The 19237-nt window shown below is 39.5% G+C and overlaps 1 long non-coding RNA gene across 4 annotated transcripts in view; it reads right to left on the bottom strand.

Annotated features, from left to right (window-relative positions):
* Positions 1–19237, bottom strand: part of LOC101902249 (uncharacterized) — a 328523-nt gene that overhangs the window by 79296 nt on the left and 229990 nt on the right. For all 4 annotated transcript variants that reach the window (XR_009495818.1, XR_009495817.1, XR_009495819.1 and 1 more), the window contains one exon: positions 7448–7585. This is a non-coding gene — a long non-coding RNA (uncharacterized lncRNA). The remainder of the gene's footprint in view (positions 1–7447; positions 7586–19237) is intronic.

The following is a 19237-nucleotide window of genomic DNA, read 5'->3' as shown; positions in this document are numbered from 1 at the left end:
AATTACTAGTCATTAGAAGAGCAGCCTGTGGACATAGTAAGTATTTAATAATTGTATTTGGACAAATTATTTTTGATTTTGAAAACTAAAGGCAAGGTTGAAAGGATACTCCCCTGGGTGAGATAAATTAACAATTGTCTATTTTAAGAATAACACTGTGCTGATTTTATTTTGCATTCTCAATGATCTGAGAGAGGGGTGGCCTAGTGAGAACTCCAAATTTTGATATTGATAATCTCCAAGGAGTCAACAGCTAGGCTCTGGGGACAAGCCTCTGGATTCTGTAAGATATTTAGAAATGTTGCTGTTAAAAAATTAAAGTTAAAAGTTAAAAAAATGAGGCTGTGAGAAGTAAAAAGATTTGCCAAGTTCGTTGAGTTAGTAGGTGAAAGAATTTGGACAGAAACAAAGGATGTTTTGACTCCCAGTCCAAGGCTGCCTAACACAATAAAGGCATCAGAGGACAAAAAAATGTAGACATTCACAAACGATTGCGATAAATCCTTAGATGTCAGACTCATAACAGATGAGGAAAGGTCATCACGTGTTCTTAATATCCATCTCCTGCTTCCTCAGGCTAATGTCATGGAGGGTAGCCATGCATTCCTCTATAAAACCCTCTGCCATCTCGGTCAGAAATGGAGTCCTGGACTCCAGGCCCATTGGCCTGTCCCAGTGAGCCATTTCTCAAGTTCTTATCTTTTGGATACAGAAGCATATTACTAGGGAGTGTGAAGGGGAATTTGCCTTTAATCTTAATTGCCTGCATAAGAGTATTTTTAAAATGATCTCACTCTGTAAAATATAAAACCCTACCACCACCATCGAAGTCGGGCATCCTAGCACAGAGCAAATGTTATTAGGAAAGAAAAGCCAAACTTGCAGTTACTCTGTCTTTTCTCACTCTGAATTTACCATCAAAATACAGATGCAGTTCCAACTAGACCACAGCCAGGTTACAGTCTGTGCAACTATTCCATTTCTATTTAATTTGCATGCCAGAATAATAGGTCAGGTATTTATTTAAATGTTATTTCTTTTTTCCCCTTCCTTGATGTTCCACTCCAGTATTCTTGGGCTTCCCTTGTGGCTCAGCTGGTAAAGAATCTGCCTGCAATGTGGGAGACCTGGGTTCGATCCCTGGGTTGGGAAGATCCCTTGGAGAAGGGAAAGACTAGCCACCCCAGTATTCTGGCCTGGAGAATACCATGGGACTTATTTGGACTTCCCTGGTGGCTCAGACAGAAAAGTGTCTGCCTGCAATGTGGGAGACCCAGGTTCGATCCACAGGTCAGGAAGATCCCCTGGAGAAGGAAATGGCAACCCACTCCAGTACTTGTGCCTAGAAAATTCCATGGATGGAGGAGCCTGGTGGGCTACAGTCCATGGGGTCGCAAAGAGTCAGACACAACTGAATGACTTCACTTTCTTTTCACTTGTGGCTCAGCTGGGAGACCTGGGTTTGATCCCTGGGTTGGGAAGGTCCCCTGGAGAAGGGAAAGGCTACTTACTCGAGTATTCTGGCCTGAGAATTCCATGGACTGTATGGTCCATGGGGTCTCAAAGAATTGGACATGACTGAGTGACTTTCACTTTCTTTTCACTTGTGGCTCAGCTGGGAGACCTGGGTTTGATCCCTGGGTTGGGAAGGTCCCCTGGAGAAGGGAAAGGCTACTTACTCGAGTATTCTGGCCTGAGAATTCCATGGACTGTATGGTCCATGGGGTCTCAAAGAATTGGACATGACTGAGTGACTTTCACTGATGTTAGAATGCGCCACTAAAATCTTTGTCAAATAAACTGTCTGTGAGGACATCTGACTAAAGATTGTAAATGAGATGTATGTGACTTCTCATATGATAGATGTTTTATTAGTTAACATTTTACATTTGCCATGATTATGCCATAATCCAACCAGTTACTTGACTTTGTCAGGGACTTACCCAATTCTACTAAGCTAAGTATGGAGCCCAAATAGTGGTTTCCAGCATTGGAGTGAGCACCTCATATTTTTGTTAGCCAATAAAAGATCAATACAATCAAGCTTCCTTATAGTACTTATATTCTGATATTCACATATTGAAGTCTTCTATTTTTAATTTTTTAAAAAAAGTTTAATTGAAATATAGTTGATTTACAATGTTGTTAATTTCTGCTATACAAAAACAGACTCACAGACATAGAAAAGTATTCTAAATCTAAACTAGTAACACATTATGCTTTTGGTTGCTTATTTGCACAGTAATTTGTGATTTAAAATGATAAAAAAAGCAATGTACAAAAATATTTTATTCCTAAACTTTTATGGAGATGACATGGGGGAGATACATGGCTCTGGGTTGGTTTCACATGTAGAGAGTTAACCTGACTTAGAATGTTATGATTTCCAATCCTGAACAGAAAGTTTGTGACTAAAGTCTGTGCAGCGGAAACTGAAATATCTAAGGCCTGTGCCATTATTGAGCATTACACATTTTCTATCATTTTTCAGTGATACAAGCTATGTTTCAGGTTTATAATAATTTCTGACACATTTCCTGGTCATGGAGAAAGGCGATCAAGTATATAAAGTCCATAACGTCAAATTTCAGCCCACACATATATTCCAGTGAACACATGCTTTGAAACCAGAAAATTTGGGTTTAAATCATAACAGTTCTGTTCCTTTCCCCCTTATCATTGGGTAAATTATTTTAGGTATTTTCCTTATTTATTTCTTCATCTGTAAAATATGATAATAAAATTTGCTTTGATTAAATTACATATGCCCAAATATTAGCAAAATTTTTGACAATAAAAAGTCATTAGTAATAACAGTATTACTTTTATTGGCATTTAATATATGGCAACCCACTCCAGTATTCTTGCCTGGAAAATCCCATGGATGGAGGAGCCTGGTAGGCTACAGTCCATGGGGTCGCAAAGAGTCGAACACGACTGAGCAACTTCACTCAATATATGTGTAAATAATCTTAAAAGTTTAAAACACTATGTGCAGCTGTTACTATAATTACTATTTCAAATACTGTTAATATGTACACACATATACACATATAGAATTTTACTATATATATGTATATATGTAGTCTTCCCGGGTGGTATTAGTGGTAAAGAAACCGCCTGCCAATTCAGGAGACTTAGATGTGACTTTGATCCCTAGGTGGGGAAGATCCTCTGGAGGAGGGCATGGCAACCCACTCTACTGTCCTTGCCTGGAGAATCCCATGAACAGAAGAGCCTGGTGGGCTACAGTTCATAGAGTCACAAAGAGTCAGACATGACTCAAGCGACTTGGCATGCATGCATGTATATACATACATATATAACATTTTAAAGCTATGTTTTAAAACATCACATGAAATTAATTTTATTTGTATATGTAAATACAAAAATATATGTGTATATACACATATTTAATATTATTTAACTTGTGACTATTAAAATAACTTCTCTAGAAATCTTACTCTGTGATCTTGGGCAAAGCTCATTCCTTTGTTGACCTGAACAGTTCTTCTTTTTTCTATTTTGTCCACTAAATAAAGATTAAAACAATTTGTAACATAGATTTGTGGAGAGAATCAAATGCAGCAAGAGTGCTCAGACTCTCAATAGACTCAATAATTATTAGTCAAATATGGATCTTACAAAAGTGAACTACGGCTAAGTTAACTTTAAAACACCACTTTCAACTCTAATCCCATGTCACTCTCCACACATTTTCAACATGTAAAAAATAATGTGCATATTAGAAAGAATAAATTGATGTGGCTTAAAGGTAAAGCATAAACTTTTTATTACAGAAAACCCTAAAATTTTTTATTTTCCAGGAATGCATGGGCCACCGTGACTCTCTGTTTTTGAAACCCAGGATCCCAGCCCATCAAAAAGTTTCAGTATATGTTACTTGATGGTGCTTTGCAAAATTTAAATGATGAGGGTAACAATGGCATGGAAAAGAGCAGATGATGGAATTACTGGAGGATGCTCTTAGCTCTTGGGCATGCATTTTCCTAGACAGATGCAGGGTTTGGGCTGTCGTCAGTGCCCCCCTATGAGGAGGTATGCCTGTGTCTACCCATATGTAGTATGAGCAGACAGCCTGCTCCCACAGCCTTTAGCTCTGTTCCAGGCCACACCCTCAACTAGGCTAATGAGTAATATTTACATGGAACACAGCTGTAATACCATATTCTCAGGACATAGGAAGGAGTGGTTTTTCCTATATGGCACTAATGGGTCATTCCTAAAAGATATATTAATTGCTGCACACCCAGCATTTCTATCCAATAGAGGATTAAGTAACTTGTTACTAGCCTAGGTTTATATGGTTTTTCCAAATTAAGGTCTCAATTTGGTTCTAGGAGAATGGAGGGATACACTTGGATCCTAAACACTTTCTTTATTTAATTTTTCCTTAAATTTGAGCATCATTTACAGATCTCTTCTCTCCACCCCCCCAAAAAAAATACCCCACATATTTAACATATGTCTCTTTCATTTAGATCCTAAGTTAAAGGAGAACCATGTGCTCTAGCAATGCTCTGTGTTGCCTCAGGGCTTGGTGAATTTAATCATTTATTTGGATCCACAGATAATTGCCTAGTCAATAAACTTTGATGTGGGAATGTAAATGATTGCATTTGAAGACTGCATTTGAAGAGTTGATAATTACGCCTAAATTTTAGGATTTCTGTGAATACTTTAAAATATCTGCTGGAACAGAATGATTTTTTTTTTTTAACTTGCAACTTTACTCTCCTAATTAGTTTCCATTGGAAAAAATAGTGAATTCTGGATTCACTATTCACAAAAACAGATTTTGCTCCATCTCTACTTAGAGAATCATTTTGCTACTTGAATGCCAGGGCGTGATTTAGGTGGAAATGAAGCTCAAGAAATGCACACATGGACAGCCTATGACCTAAGCTGATAAAAATAATCAACTACATAACAGCTGTCTTTTATGTTAAGCAAGTCTTCTGGGGATGGTGATCAACGGAAAAATATCTTTCTAAGCGGAGGCCTCCTAAAAGGAGGACAGAGTACAGGTATGTTAGCATTTGTATCAATACTGTGGTGAGTGTAAGGCATTTTCACGCAATTTGTGAGAATTCATAATAATGACTACCAGTGTAACTACAACCATACATTGAACAATTTTATCCTGCTGCTGCTACTGCTGCTAAGTCACTTCAGTCGTGTCCGACTCTGTGTGACCCCATAGTAGGCTCTCTCATTTTATTTTCACAACCAAATGATGAGTTAACCATGAGCTGCTCACCTGGCAGAGGCAAGATTTGAGAGATTAATCTGTCTTCAATCATTCAGCTTAAAGTGGTAGCTGCTGCTGCTGCTGCTGCTAAGTCGATTCAGTCATGTCTGACCCTGTGCGACCCCATAAACGTCAGCCCACCAGGCTCCCCATCCCTGGGATTCTCGAGGCAAGACACTGGAGTGGGCTGCCATTTCCTTCTCCAATGCATGAAAGTGAAAAGTGAAAATGAAGTCGCTCAGTCGTGTCCAACTCTTCGCAACCCCATGGACTGCAGCCCACCAGGCTCCTCCGTCCATGGGATTTTCCCGGCAAGGTCCCGGCGTGGGGTGCCATTGTCTTCTCTATAAAGTAGTAGAGTCAGTGCTTAAACCTATGTCTATTGGATCTAACCCATGATGTAGCCAGTAATTTTCAGTGCCTCTGCTAGGACTTACTCAAAATTAAAAATTTAAAAAGGTAATAAATAATAGCTTGGAACGCATGATGAACAATAATACGAGTGAATGAAATTAAAACAAATATGAAGCCTACACTTTGATTTAAAAATACAAATGCAAAATTTATGAGATAAAGAGATGTGACTTTACTGAAATCTCATGTGAAATAATGATGTGGCATCCAAAAACTTTGACTCCATTAACAGTGTTTCTCTGTGGTCCTGCTGTTAGAATTTTGGGCAGGATTATTTGTCATCTTACAGAACAGCCTAAGTTTGGCAAGAAAGGTAGCATTCATAGTCCCTACCCAGTAACACCAGTATTACAAGCAGGGAACCAGAGAATGCCTGACTCTTCACAGGAACACCTTCTACAATGACTGGGCTGGGCTGAACATGGCTGTGTTAGTAAGCAGATATGGGTTAGAAAAAAAGACGTAATGAATAGACTTTAATTTGAACTGGTCAGAAATTATTGAGGTTATTTTCATCACATTTTGAAAGAAACTTTACTCTTTAAAGAATGTCCAGAAGATAACTGATTCAAAAATTTTGGATTTTGTGAAAAATCCCAGTGGTTGTATAATGCATTTCCTTCCTTACCTAACTAGTTTCCACGGAATTTTAGTCATTTAAAACTAAGGTGCTAACATGGTAACTAATCTTAGATAAAATGCTAGCATAAAGTTTTGCTTTGTTCCCCCCGCGCCCCCTCCTCCCCCCCTGCACAGCCACAGCACTCAGGATGTTATTCCCCGACCAGAGATCAAACCCACATTCCATGCAGTGGAAGTGCAGAATCTTAACCACTGGACCACCAGGGAAGACCCTAAGCACAAAGATTTTAAGTCTTGAAACCATATGAGAAGTGAAGAAAAAAATTAACATTATTTAGTCCAAACAAAAGCTGACAAAGGACATGATGTTTGACAAAATTCAATAAACAAATATGGCTGAGAATTTAGATTCGTGTCAACAAGCTATTTGATGGCAGAATTGAGACCAGTGTTTAGATGATGGAATAATTAGGAATGGCCAAAAATAAAGGGGCTGTCTTGGGAGGTGGGCCCTCCTTTATCATTCAATATGTTCAAGAAGAGGTTAGCTTCTGAGATGATGGTTTGAATGAGATGCGAGGGTGAACTCTTGAGGTCTTTTTCAATGCTTTTAGATCTTATGATTCTATATCTTTTGGGCATAAGGTCATTGCAGATTCATTCACTTTTAACTTTTTTGATAAAATGCCCTCCTTTTCCTCCTACTTACTCTGAATACATATTAAGTAATACATTCTCTTAAAGACTATTTTTAGATGCACAAAAACTGCATAGATTTAGAAGAGATCAAAATATTCAGGCAGCACATCAGGGTCACCAGAGCTTTCTGCACCTGAAAAGAAGAAAAGCAAAATCCAAACACTTTATTAGCAACTGTACACTCTCCTTAGAACACAGGCTTAGCCTGCTGTGTTCCCAACACTAAGTCTTCCCTCCTCCAGGGAGACACTCAAAGCCAAACTCATCAGGGCTGCACAACATTCTGCAAAAGAACAAAGCATTCATGGCTAATGACGTGGTCCTGCAGGACTAGCCTGTGAATGGGAAACTGGTCCCTTCTAACTCTCAGGTGAAAGATTTCCCCTGTCCGCTCAGCCCCCTACTTTTTCTTTTTTAACAGAAGGAGGAAAAGCTCTTTGATTACTATTAAGTTCTTATGAAGTCGTGAAAATCTCCTACCAGAATCGCTGCAATTCTGTGACACACAGAATTGGCCCACTTGTTCTGCCATCAGCAAGGCTTACACCAGGTACAGCCTTTTTGTTTCTCCATTTCCCCTGGCTGAGGGTGCATTTATTCCTTTCAAACTGTGTACACCTGAAAAAGGAAATAGAGGAAGATGCCGTGAAAGATTTGGCTCAGTAAAATTTTTAGTATTTCACTTCTAGAATAAGTGCCTGTTTGGAAAAACTTGGATCTTAGGCTGTACTAGGCGTAATTATCTATAAAAAGAGAAAAGCCTTGCTTGCCTCCCCGTGAGAGGATCATGTCTTTGTTCTGCTGTGTAATTAATCTCATCCTGCTCTTCTAGTGCCATTTCTCCTTTCGGCTGCCCTCTGATGAACTTTTCTAATGAAAATCCGTATGTTATATTGTAAACTCTCTGCTCTTCCCAGTATTACACAGTCCTTTTAAGATACTTTATCTTTTGGTTATATTTCTTTTATAAGTTTGTCTTTAGTAGAACATTTCAATTCTTTGTCACCTGTTGTTGATCTTTATAAAGCTCTGTATTTCTTACTTTCTTATTGACTTTTTCCCTGGAATGTGTCCTTCCACAATTTAATGAGATGTAATCTGCCATCAAGAAACTCACTTCCTTCCCAGGATAACCACAGCTGCATCTTTATCAGCATCAAGGACCTCGGGTTCACTGTCACTATATCCAGACACGGACAGCCTCCAGTGTGTGGTGATTCACCTCTTTAACGTACAGACTGCAAATACTCTTCCTTTGCAAGTTTTACACTGTAGACTTTATCCATTTTCTGGGTGCAAGCCTAATCCAGGACCAATTTTTCACCATTTTATGTATGAACATCTACTAAACGTTAGTCACTGTGAAAACAAAAACGTTTTAAGATGTAGCATGAACACTGAAAACAGGAGCATTCATTGTTTGATAGGACAGTCATTTGTCCTTTGAGGCTAAAGAAAGCAAGTATTTCTGTATTAGACATTCATCCTCAGAAAGGTATAGAAAATCAGATGTCTCATCCAAGTTCATGAGTATCACCCTCAGTTACTCCTTGTGTTTCATACTTGTTAGTCTGGGTGGCAACACTGGAACTCAGCATGATCACACTCAGATGGGGGTAATTCCTCAAACTCCACCCTTTTTCCCCCATTGAATACATAACCAAATCTCTTATATAAGATTTAAGACCTGCATAGAATGAGAGCTGATCTGGATCTTAGGGTAATTTCTCAGTCAAGTCCTTTCCCATGTCAGGAGTGTGGCAGAGATGCTAAGGGCTTCCCTGGTGGCTCAGCTGGTAAAGAATCTGCCAAGATATTGAAAATGAAATCTAATGACCTCTCAGTTTCCTAGTTTGGCCAAAATATAAACTAGTGATGGAAGAGGTTTCTGATGGAAAAAAAAAAAGTATATTGAAAAGAGACTAGGTTAGGCAATGTCTCCCACAGACAAATTTTGCTTGACTCGGAATACTTCAGACTTACAGGTTAAAGATTGCTGATGATTCCTTTTCTCTTATGGAACCAAAAGACTAAATAAAATTTGAAATAACTAGCAGATGTGTCAAACATGTATAAAATACAAAAACCCAAGGGATATTCATTGATGTAATTCAAGTATTATAAATGAGACACAGAGAAGTGGGGTGGATCAATGAAGAAAGCTGTGCTAAATTATGACTAATAATGTGAAAACATTGACATTTTATGTTATTCAGAAAAAAGTTAGATCTGGTTTGTATCACATATAGTATGACCCCACAACTTTACATGAATATATCACTTGAAGCATTTGAATTTGCTGAAAGTTTAGCATTTGCAGTTTGGGGAAAACACTATAGTTTTAGGATGGGACTCTTCCTGAAAACTGTGAGTTTCATGAATAAGGAAATTATTATTCTACATCTGTTAACCCTTGGAGCTATCTATCATGCTGTCATTCCGTCAACTGGCCTCCTGATTATGTGAATGTGTTGCAGAGCCTGTCAAGAGATTTTTGTCTGCTGTGAGTGTGTGCTCATTCATGTTCAACTCTTGTGACCCTGTGGACTGTAGATCACCAGGCTTCTCTGTCCATGGAATTTTCCAGGCAAGAATACTGGAATGGGTTGCCATTTCCTACTCCAGGGGATCTTCATGACCCAAGGATTGAACCTGTGTCTCCTGCATCTCCTGCATTGGCAAGCAAATTCTTTACCACTGTGCCACATGGGAAGCCCGTTCTGTCTGCTATCAAGCACTAAGTTTCGTGGCAGCTGGGTCAGTCAAGCTAGCTGCTTCAATTCTGTCCGCTGGAAGGATTTGCTCTTTTTTTGAAGGTCAGTCCTGAGAGGGTTTTGTGTTAGGATTTTTCATGCTATCCATGTAGTCCATTTAATGTTGGTGGGGATGATTATGCATGGCCAATGATTGTGAACATAGCCATGTTTTTAATTAATCACCACTTTATTCAGTGAGCGTGAAGCTTATCTTCAAGCTATAATTGACTGACCCTCAACTGTTTTCTAGCCTGCAGTCAAAACTGAGCGCTATCTGTATGATTTCTAATTCTTAGAACCAGGTCTATGAATTCTCCCATCAAATTTGTTCTCTCAGTATTCGTTCTTGCCTCAGAGCATTGATGGGAAAACATAGGCTGGTGTAGGCAGAGTGAGGCACTTTTTTTTTCTAATCTACCTTTGAGCCATGTCTTTCCTATTGTACCTTTGTCACTTTGGGGGCATATTTTAAGTAATCTGTCCCTGTACAACCTCCCAGTTCTTCTCTGGCTTTAGAACGCAACTGAGTCAGAGATTGCTGGCTTCAGTGAGGCTTTTTGTTACTTAAATATCATTTAAACTTTGTCAGTTCTTCCGTGTTTGACTAGGATATGACTAGGGCAGAAATGCTTCCCAAGTGGATCAGAAGGTAAATAACCATGTGCCAATGCAGGAGATGTAGAAGATGTGGGTTTGATCCCTGGTCAGGAAGATCCCTTGGATAAGGAAACGGCAATCTACTCCAGTATTCTTGCCCAGAAAATTCCATGGACAGAGGCTCCTGGAGGTCTAAGTCTTTGGGGTTGCAAAGAGTCAGACAAGATTGGGCACATTTCACAATTTAGGGCAGAAAAAGCTTTTTCTTGGGAAACCTATACAGTTCTTCTAATATTCCCTTTCAGTTTTTATGAGAACTATCACTGATATTGCTTATATAAAAATGCAAATTTACTCAACTACCATGCCAATTTTTTCTACTACATCTTCTAGAGTATGTGGATTAATTCCTGAGAAACTGAAGAGTTTGAATAATAAGTTCTTTTTCCTAAAGATGGTTGAGCTCAATTCTAGTTGTTCTATACGTAATTTTACCTCCTCCAGGTTCATATTTTAGGACTTGTGAATTGTAACGCCCACTGCTAGAATTAATTTATCTATGATTTATTTTCACACCTGAATGGTATAGTGGTTTTCCCTAATTTCTTCAATTTAAGCTGGAATTTTGCAATAAGGAGTTCATGATCTGAGCTACAGTCAGCTCCTGGTCTTTTTTTTTTTTTTTGCTGACTGTATAGAGCTTCTCCATCTTTGGCTACAAAGAATATAATCAATGTGATTTTGGTATTGACCATATGGTGATGTCCATGTGTAGAGTTGTCTCTTGTGCTGTTGCAAGAGGGTGTTAGCTATGACCAGTGCATTCTCTCGTCAAATCTCTTAGCCTTTGCCCTGCTTCATTCTGTACTCCAAAGCCAAATTTGCCTGTTACTCCAGGTATCTCTTGACTTCCTACTTTGCCATTCCAGTCCCCTATAATGAAAAGGACATCTTTTTTTGGTATTAGTTCTAGAAGGTCTTGTAAATCTTCATAGAACCATTCAACTTCAGCTTCTTCAGTGTTACTGGTTGGGGCCTAGACTTGGATTACCGTGATATTGAATGGTTTGCCTTGGAAAGGAACAGAGACCATTCTGTTATTTTTGAGATTGTACCCAAGTACTGCATTTTGGACTCTTTTGTTGACTATGAGGGCTACTGCATTTCTTCTAAGGGATTCTTGCCCACAGTAGTAGATATAATGATCATCTGAATTAAATTTGCTCATTCCAGTCCATTTTAGTTCACTGATTCCTAAATGTCTCTGTTCACTCTTGCCATCTCCTGTTTGATCATTTACAATTTGCCTTGATTCATGGACCTAACATTCCAGGTTCCTATGCAGTATTGCTCTTTACAGCATCAGACTTTACTTCCATCACCAGTCACATCCACAACTGGGCATTGTTTTCACTTTGGCTCTGTCTCTTGATTCTTTCTGGAGTTATTTCTTCACTCCTTTCCAGTAGCATATTGGGTACCTACTGACCTGGGGAGTTCATCTTTCAGTGTCATATCTTATTGCCTTTTCATACTGTTAATGGAGTTCTCAAGGCAAGAATACTGAAGTTTTTCCAGTAGTCATGTATGCATGTGACAGTTGGACTATAAAGGCAGCTGAGCATGAAAGAATTGATGCTTTTGAACTGTGGTGCTGGAGAAGATTCTTCAGAATCCATTGGACTGCAAGGAGATCAAACCATTAAATCCTACTTAAAATCAGTCCTAAATGTTCACTGGAAGGACTGATGCTAAAACTGAAGCTCCAAAACTTTGGCCACCTTATGCAAAGAACTGACTCATTGGAAAAGACCCTGATGTTGGTAAATATTGAAGGCAGGAGAAGAAGGGGTTGCCAGAGGATGAGATGGTTGGATGGCATCACTGACTCGATGGACATGAGCCTGAGCAAGCTCTGGGAGTTGGTGATGGACAGGGAAGCCTGGTGTGCTGCAGTCCATGGGGTTGCAAAGAGTCCGGCATGACAGCAAATGAACTCAAGTGGACTGATTTATTTTCAACCAGCAGGAATACAATTCAAAATATTGACAGTATTTTGTAAGTAAAAGGGGAAATTTATTTTAAGAATTTAATGTTTTTTCATAGAAGCCCGAATATGTATGTATATATGATTGTGTTTGTTTTCAAGAGAAATAGAACAAATCCTCTAAAAACAAAACAAACAAACAAAAATGAACCTTTCCCACTGTCTCTGTCTCTTTCTCAGGAGGTCACAGAAAAAGTTAGAAGGGACCAGTCAGGAATTCCCTAGAAGAAGCTTTGAAGTTTCAAATTCTCCTAAATGATCTTCCCTCTATTTAGTCCCCTATGTCATGTCAATATTTTGCATAGAAGAGGGCATTAAAGGGTAGAAAGAGATGTGAAAATGCATGATTTAGGAGATTATACAAGTTTTGAGAAAGCAAATATTTTTAGCCAGGTTGGGATAGACCATTGGTCGATTCCGAGATAGTAACTGTGTTATGAGGCAGAGTTTTCAAAGATTCTTCCAATCAAACATATCTATTTAAGCTATATTTTTGAGAACTTTATAAATTATAATTACAGAAATGGGAAAACAAAACTCAACTTCACATGCTTGTTCATAAATAAATCTATAGCTCAAGCTTTCATTTTATATTCAGTAAGATATTTATTTCAGCCCAAACTGCCTAGTCCCTTTCATCTGGGTTTATTCACAGAGATTATTCATTGGAACCTGAAGAAAAATCCCCTCAGTTTCATAATTAGAATGAGTGACTATTCTTATATTTATATGTCACTAATACCAGACCACCTGACCTGCTTCTTGAGAAACCTGTATGACGGTCAGGAAGCAACAGTTAGAACTGGACATGGAACAACAGACTGGTTCCAAATAGGAAAAGGAGTACGTCAAGGCTGTATATTGTCACCCTGCTTATTTAACGTCTATTCAGAGTACATCATGAGAAACGCAGGGCTGGATGAAGCACAAGCTGGAATCAAGATTGCAGGGAGAAATATCAATAACCTCAGATATGCAGATGACACCACCCTTATGGCAGCAAGTGAAGAGGAACTAAAAAGCTTCTTGATGAAAGTGAAAGTGGATAGTGAAAAAGTTGGCTTAAAGCTGAACATTCAGAAAACGAAGATCATGGCATCTGGTCCCATCACTTCATGGCAAATAGATGGGGAAACAGTGGAAACAGTGTCAGATTTTATTTTGGGGGGCTCCAAAATCACTGCAGATGGTGACTGCAGCCATGAAATCAAAAGACACTTACTCCTTGGAAGGAAAGTTATGACCAACCTAGATAGCATATTCAAAAGCAGAGACATTACTTTGCCAACCAAGGTCCGTCTAGTCAAGGCTATGGTTTTTCCAGTGGTGTTGTATGGATGTGAGAGTTGGTCTGTGAAGCAAGCTGAGCACCAAAGAATTGATGCTTTTGAACTGTGGTGTTGGAGAAGACTCTTGAGAGTCCCTTGGACTGAAGGAGATCCAACCAGTCCATTCTGAAGGAGATCAGCCCTGGGATTTCTTTGGAAGGAATGATGCTAAAGCTGAAACTCCAGTACTTTGGCCATCTCATGCGAAGAGTTGACTCATTGGAAAAGACTCTGATGCTGGGAGGGATTGGGGGCAGGAGGAGAAGGGGACAACAGAGGATAAGATGGCTGGATGGCATCACTGACTCAATGGACGTGAGTCTGAGTGAACTCCTGGAGTTGGTGATGGACAGGGAAGCCTGGCATGCTGCGATTCATGGGATCACAAAGAGTTGGACAAGACTGAGCGACTGAACTGAACTGAACTTAGCTACGGCGTGGTGGCTGCGATGGCGCACGAGTGTGGCGACCGAGAGGAGATAACCTGCGCCCCGAGTTCAGGGGCGGTGGCCGAGAGGAGCTACCTTGTGCCCAAGGTCAGGAGCAGTGGCTGTGCTTTGCTGGAGCATCTGTGAAGAGAGACCCCACATCCAAGGAAAGAGAATCCCGGGTAAGACGGTAGTCACTGAGAGAGGGGATCAGGGGGCAGACAGACTGAAACTACAGTCATGGACAACTAGCCAATCTGATCACATGGACCACAGCCTTGTCTAACTCAGTGAAACTAAGACATGCTGAATGGGGCCACCCAAGATGGAAGGGTCATGTTGGAGAGGTCTGACGGAATGTGGACCACAGGATAAGGGAATGGCAAGCCACTTCACTATTCTTGCTGTGAGAACCCCATGAAGAGTATGAAAAGGCAAAAAGATAGGACACTGAAAGATGAACTCCCCATGTCAGTAGGTACCCAATATGCTAGTGGAGATCAGTGGAGAAATAACTCCAGAAAGAATGAAGGGATGGAATAAAAAAAAAAAACACCCAGTTTTGAGTAGGATTGGTGATAGAAGCAAGATTCGATGCTGTAAAGAGCAATATTGCATAGGAACCTGGAATGTTAGGTCCATGAATCAAGGCAAATTGGGAGAGGTCAAACAGGAGACGACAAGAGTGAACATTGACATTCTAGGAATCAGTGAACTAAGATGGACTGGAATGGGCGACTTTAACTCAGATGACCATTATACCTACTACTGTGGGCAGGAATCCATTAGAAGAAATGGAGTAGCCATCATAGGCAAAAAAAGAGTGCGAAATGCAGTACTTGGATGCAGTCTCAAAAACAACAGAATGATCTCTGTTCATTTCCAAGGCAAACCATTCAATATCATGGTAATTCAAGTCTATGCCCTGAGCAGTAATGCTGAAGAAGCTGAAGTTGAACAGTTCTATGAAGACCTACAAGACCTTCTAGAACTAACACCCAAAAAAGATGTCCTTTTCATTATAGGGGACTGGAATGCAAAAGTAGGAAGTCAGGAAACACCTGGAGTAACAGGCAAATTTGGCCTTGAATACGGAATGAAGCAGGGCAAAGACTAATAGAGTTCTGCCAAGAGAACACACTGGTCATAGCAAACACCCTCTTACAACAACAGAAGAGAAGACTGTACACATGGACATCACCAGATGGTCAACACCTAAATCAGATTGATTATATTCTTTGCAGCCAAAGATGGAGAAGCTCTATACAATCAGCAAAAACAAGACCCGGAGCTGACTGTGACTCAGATGATGAACTCCTTATTGCCAAATTCAGACTGAAATTGAGTAAAGTAGGGAAAACCACTAGACCATTCAGGTATGATATAAATCAAATCCCTTATGATTATACATGGAAGTGAGATAAAGATTTAAGGGACTAGATCTGATAGACAGAGTGTCTGATGAACTATGGATGAAGGTTCGTGACATTGTACAGGAGACAGGGATCAAGACCAACCCTAGAAAAAGAAATACAAAAATGCAAAATGGTTGTCTGAGGAGGCCTTGCAAATAGCTGTGAAAAGAAGGGACGTGAAAAGCAAAGGAGAAAAGAAAAAATATACCCATTTGAATGCAGAGTTCCAAAGAGCAAGGAGAGATAAGAAAGCCTTCCTCAGTGATCAATGCAAAGAAATAGAGGAAAGCAGAAGAATGGGAAAGACCAGAGATCTCTTCAAGAAAATTAGAGATATCAAGGGAACATTTCATGCAAAGATGGGCTCAATAAAGGAAAGAAATGGTATGGACCTAACAGAAGCAGAAGATATTAAGAAGAGGTGGCAAGAATACACAGAAGAACTGTACAAGAAAGTTCTTCATGACCAAGATAATCATGATGGGGTGATCACTCACCTAGAGCCAGACATCCTGGAATGTGAAGTCAGGTGGGCCTTAGGAATCATCATTACGAACAAAGCTAGTGGAGGTGATGGAATTCCAGTTGAGCTCTTTCAAATCCTGGAAGATGATGCTGTGAAAGTGCTGCACTCAGTATGCCAGCAAATTAGGAAAATGCAGCAGTGGCCACAGGACTGGAAAAGGTCAGTTTTCTTTCCAATCCCTAAGAAAGGCAATGCAAAAGAATGCTCAAACTACTGCACAATTGCACTCATCTCACATGCTAGTAAAGTAATGCTCAAAATTCTCCAAGCCAGGCTTCAGCAATACGTGATCTGTGAACTTCCAGATGTTCAAGCTGGTTTTAGAAAAGTCAGAGGAACCAGAAATCAAATTGCCAACATCCACTGCATCTTGGAAAAAGCAAGAGAGTTCCAGAAAAGCATCTATTTCTGCTTTATTGACTATGCCAAAGCCTTTGACTGTGTGGATCACAATAACTGTGGAGAATTCTGAAAGAGATGGGAATACCAGACCACTTTGACCTGCCTCTTGAGAAACCTGTATGCAGGTCAGGAAGCAACAGTTAGAACTGAACATGGAACAACAGACTGGTTCCAAATAGGAAAAGGAGTACATCAAGGCTGTATATTGTCACCCTGCTTATTTAACTTATATGCAGAGTACATCATGAGAAACACTGGGCTGGAGGAACCACAAGCTAGAACAAGATTACCGGTAGAAATTTCAATAACCTCAGATATGCAGATGACACCTCCCTTATGGCAGAAAGGTAAGAAGAACTAAAGAGCCTCTGGATGAAAGTGAAAGAGGAGAGTGAAAAAGTTGGCTTAAAGCTCAACATTCAGAAAACTAAAATCATGGCATCCGGTCCTATAACTTTATGGCAGATAGATGGGGAAACAGTGGAAACAGGGGAAGACTTTATTTTTCTGAGCTCCAAAATCACTGCAGATGGTGATTGCAGCAGTGAAATTAAAAGACACTTGCTCCTTGGAACGAAAGTTTGACCAACCTAGATAGCATATTAAAAAGCAGAGACATTACTTTGCTAACAAAGGTCTATCTAGTCAAGGCTATGATTTTTCCTGTGGTCATGTATGGAGGTGAGAGTTGGATTATAAAGAAATCTGAGTGCGGAAGAATTGATGCTTTTGAACTGTGGTGTTTGAGTAGTCTCTTGAGAGTCCCTTGGACTGGAAGGAGATCCAACCAGTCCATCCTAAAGGAGATCATTCCTGGGTGTTCATTGGAAGGACTGATGTTGAAGCTGAAACTCCAATACTTTGGCCACCTGATGCGAAGAGCTGACTCATTGGAAAAGACCCTGGTGCTAGGAAAGACTGAGGGCAGGAGGAGAAGGGGACAACAGAGAATGAGATGGTTAGATGTCATCATCGACTCAATGGACATGGGTTTGGGTGGACTCCTGGAGTTGGTGATGGACTGGAGGCCTGGCGTGCTGTGGTTCATGGGATCACAAAGAGTTGGACACCACTGAGTGACTGAACTGAACTTAGCTACTGTTAGCTACAGTACTGGGAAGCACTGTGTTCCTTTTGTTCTGTGAATATGTTAGTCACACTATCTGTATTAGTCAGTTATTTCTGCAGTACTGCTGCATAATGAAAGTACCCAAAGTCTGAGTTTTATAACAATAACCATTCATTTTGCTTAATGCTAGCCCTGAGAGTGGGCATGTATAGCCCTGGTGGGGAGGGGAGGGTTGCTGTTCACAGTGTCTCCAGGCTGAAATAGGGATAGGTCAGCTCCTTGTACCTTCTTATACATTATGGACCTGCAGCTACCCAGGATTTAATTCTTAGCACTGTGAATTACTGAAGCAAAGAATGATAAGCAGAAATACTTCATGTCTTCTGTGTCCTTTGACTGGAACTAACACATCCTCACTTCTTCCACATTCCATGGACCAAGTATGTGCCATCAATTCCAACATCAGCAGGGCAGAGTAACACACTCTTCCTCTAGTTGGAGAACTATGAAGTCCTGAAAAAGGTTGTGAATGTATAGATCTGTGTAAGGGAAGTCCTGGAAAATTGACAGAGATGAATCTGTATGACACAACGGAAGAAGAATTCTGCTTGCTGAGGTTTGAAACATCTGATGTCCTTCCTCTCCCTTCCTAATACTTTTGTGGCAGTAGCATAACTGAGGTTTTGTTCCTGAAAAAAATACTTGCTGGGATTTTGTACCACAATGAAGTCTTCATCGGACATAGTTTTGGGACAGGCTGGATAGTTGGGATAATGCAAAAAGATGTTGAAACTTCAGATAAATAGCACTGTGTGGACACAGGTATTATAAAATTAAATTATACAGTTGCTTTTTAAAAAGTCAGTTTAGTAAGTAGTTTTAAGAATGTCTAATCATATCCACTTTATGTCCTTAAATTCATTTTCTCACGCTCACAGGAAACCATGACTCTGATCCAACTATCCTTTTATATCAAGGAATAAAAATTGGAACAACAACCAAAAAAACCCAAACAGCCAGCCTTAGTCTGCATGTCTCTTAACTTGTTTCACTTCCCTTCCAATTAATAACATATTAGGACCAGAGCATAGCTAGTTTAAATCTTTCTAAAACAAGGATTTTGCATCAGAAATAATGATGGTCCCTACTAAATAGTACTAAAGTATTGTGAATATATTATTAAATAGAGGAATTAATAGTTCTTCTAAAAATCACATTGGAGAACTAATTGTTTCAGTTTCAAAGTTGCATGAATAAATCTTTCTGGTGTGTTTTAGTACTGATATGTATAATATTGTCTTGCATATTATAAGAGTACAGTAGAAGAAAAATGCATATATTTTAAAAATACATAACTGCAATGATCAGGAACATTGACATTAAGTTCTAAATAAAGTATATATATATATTTTTTTTTTTCATTTGAGAATAAGTTGATATCAAGAATTGTTATTTTGGAAAATCACCTAAACGCAATTCAAACTATCTTATTTTCATGAATTTTATCAAGAGAGCTTAGTGAAGAGCACAAATGTAAGTTATAAACAGGTATATTTAATTTCTTGGAAGTGAAATCAAGGGAAAGTCAACAAAAGTGAGGACAGTCTGTGGAGCAATAGCCAAGGTATATTTAGATTCAGGACATGTTTTACTATTTTCATTATTTTTTTAACTGAGATAAAATAGTAAAGACTGGTGTACA

This window comes from Bos taurus, chromosome 9 (assembly GCF_002263795.3).
Source record: "Bos taurus isolate L1 Dominette 01449 registration number 42190680 breed Hereford chromosome 9, ARS-UCD2.0, whole genome shotgun sequence".
NCBI classification, from domain to species: Eukaryota; Metazoa; Chordata; class Mammalia; order Artiodactyla; family Bovidae; genus Bos; species Bos taurus.
The sequence above is the reverse complement of the archived record's forward strand: the minus strand, read 5'-3'. Positions and strand labels throughout refer to the sequence as shown.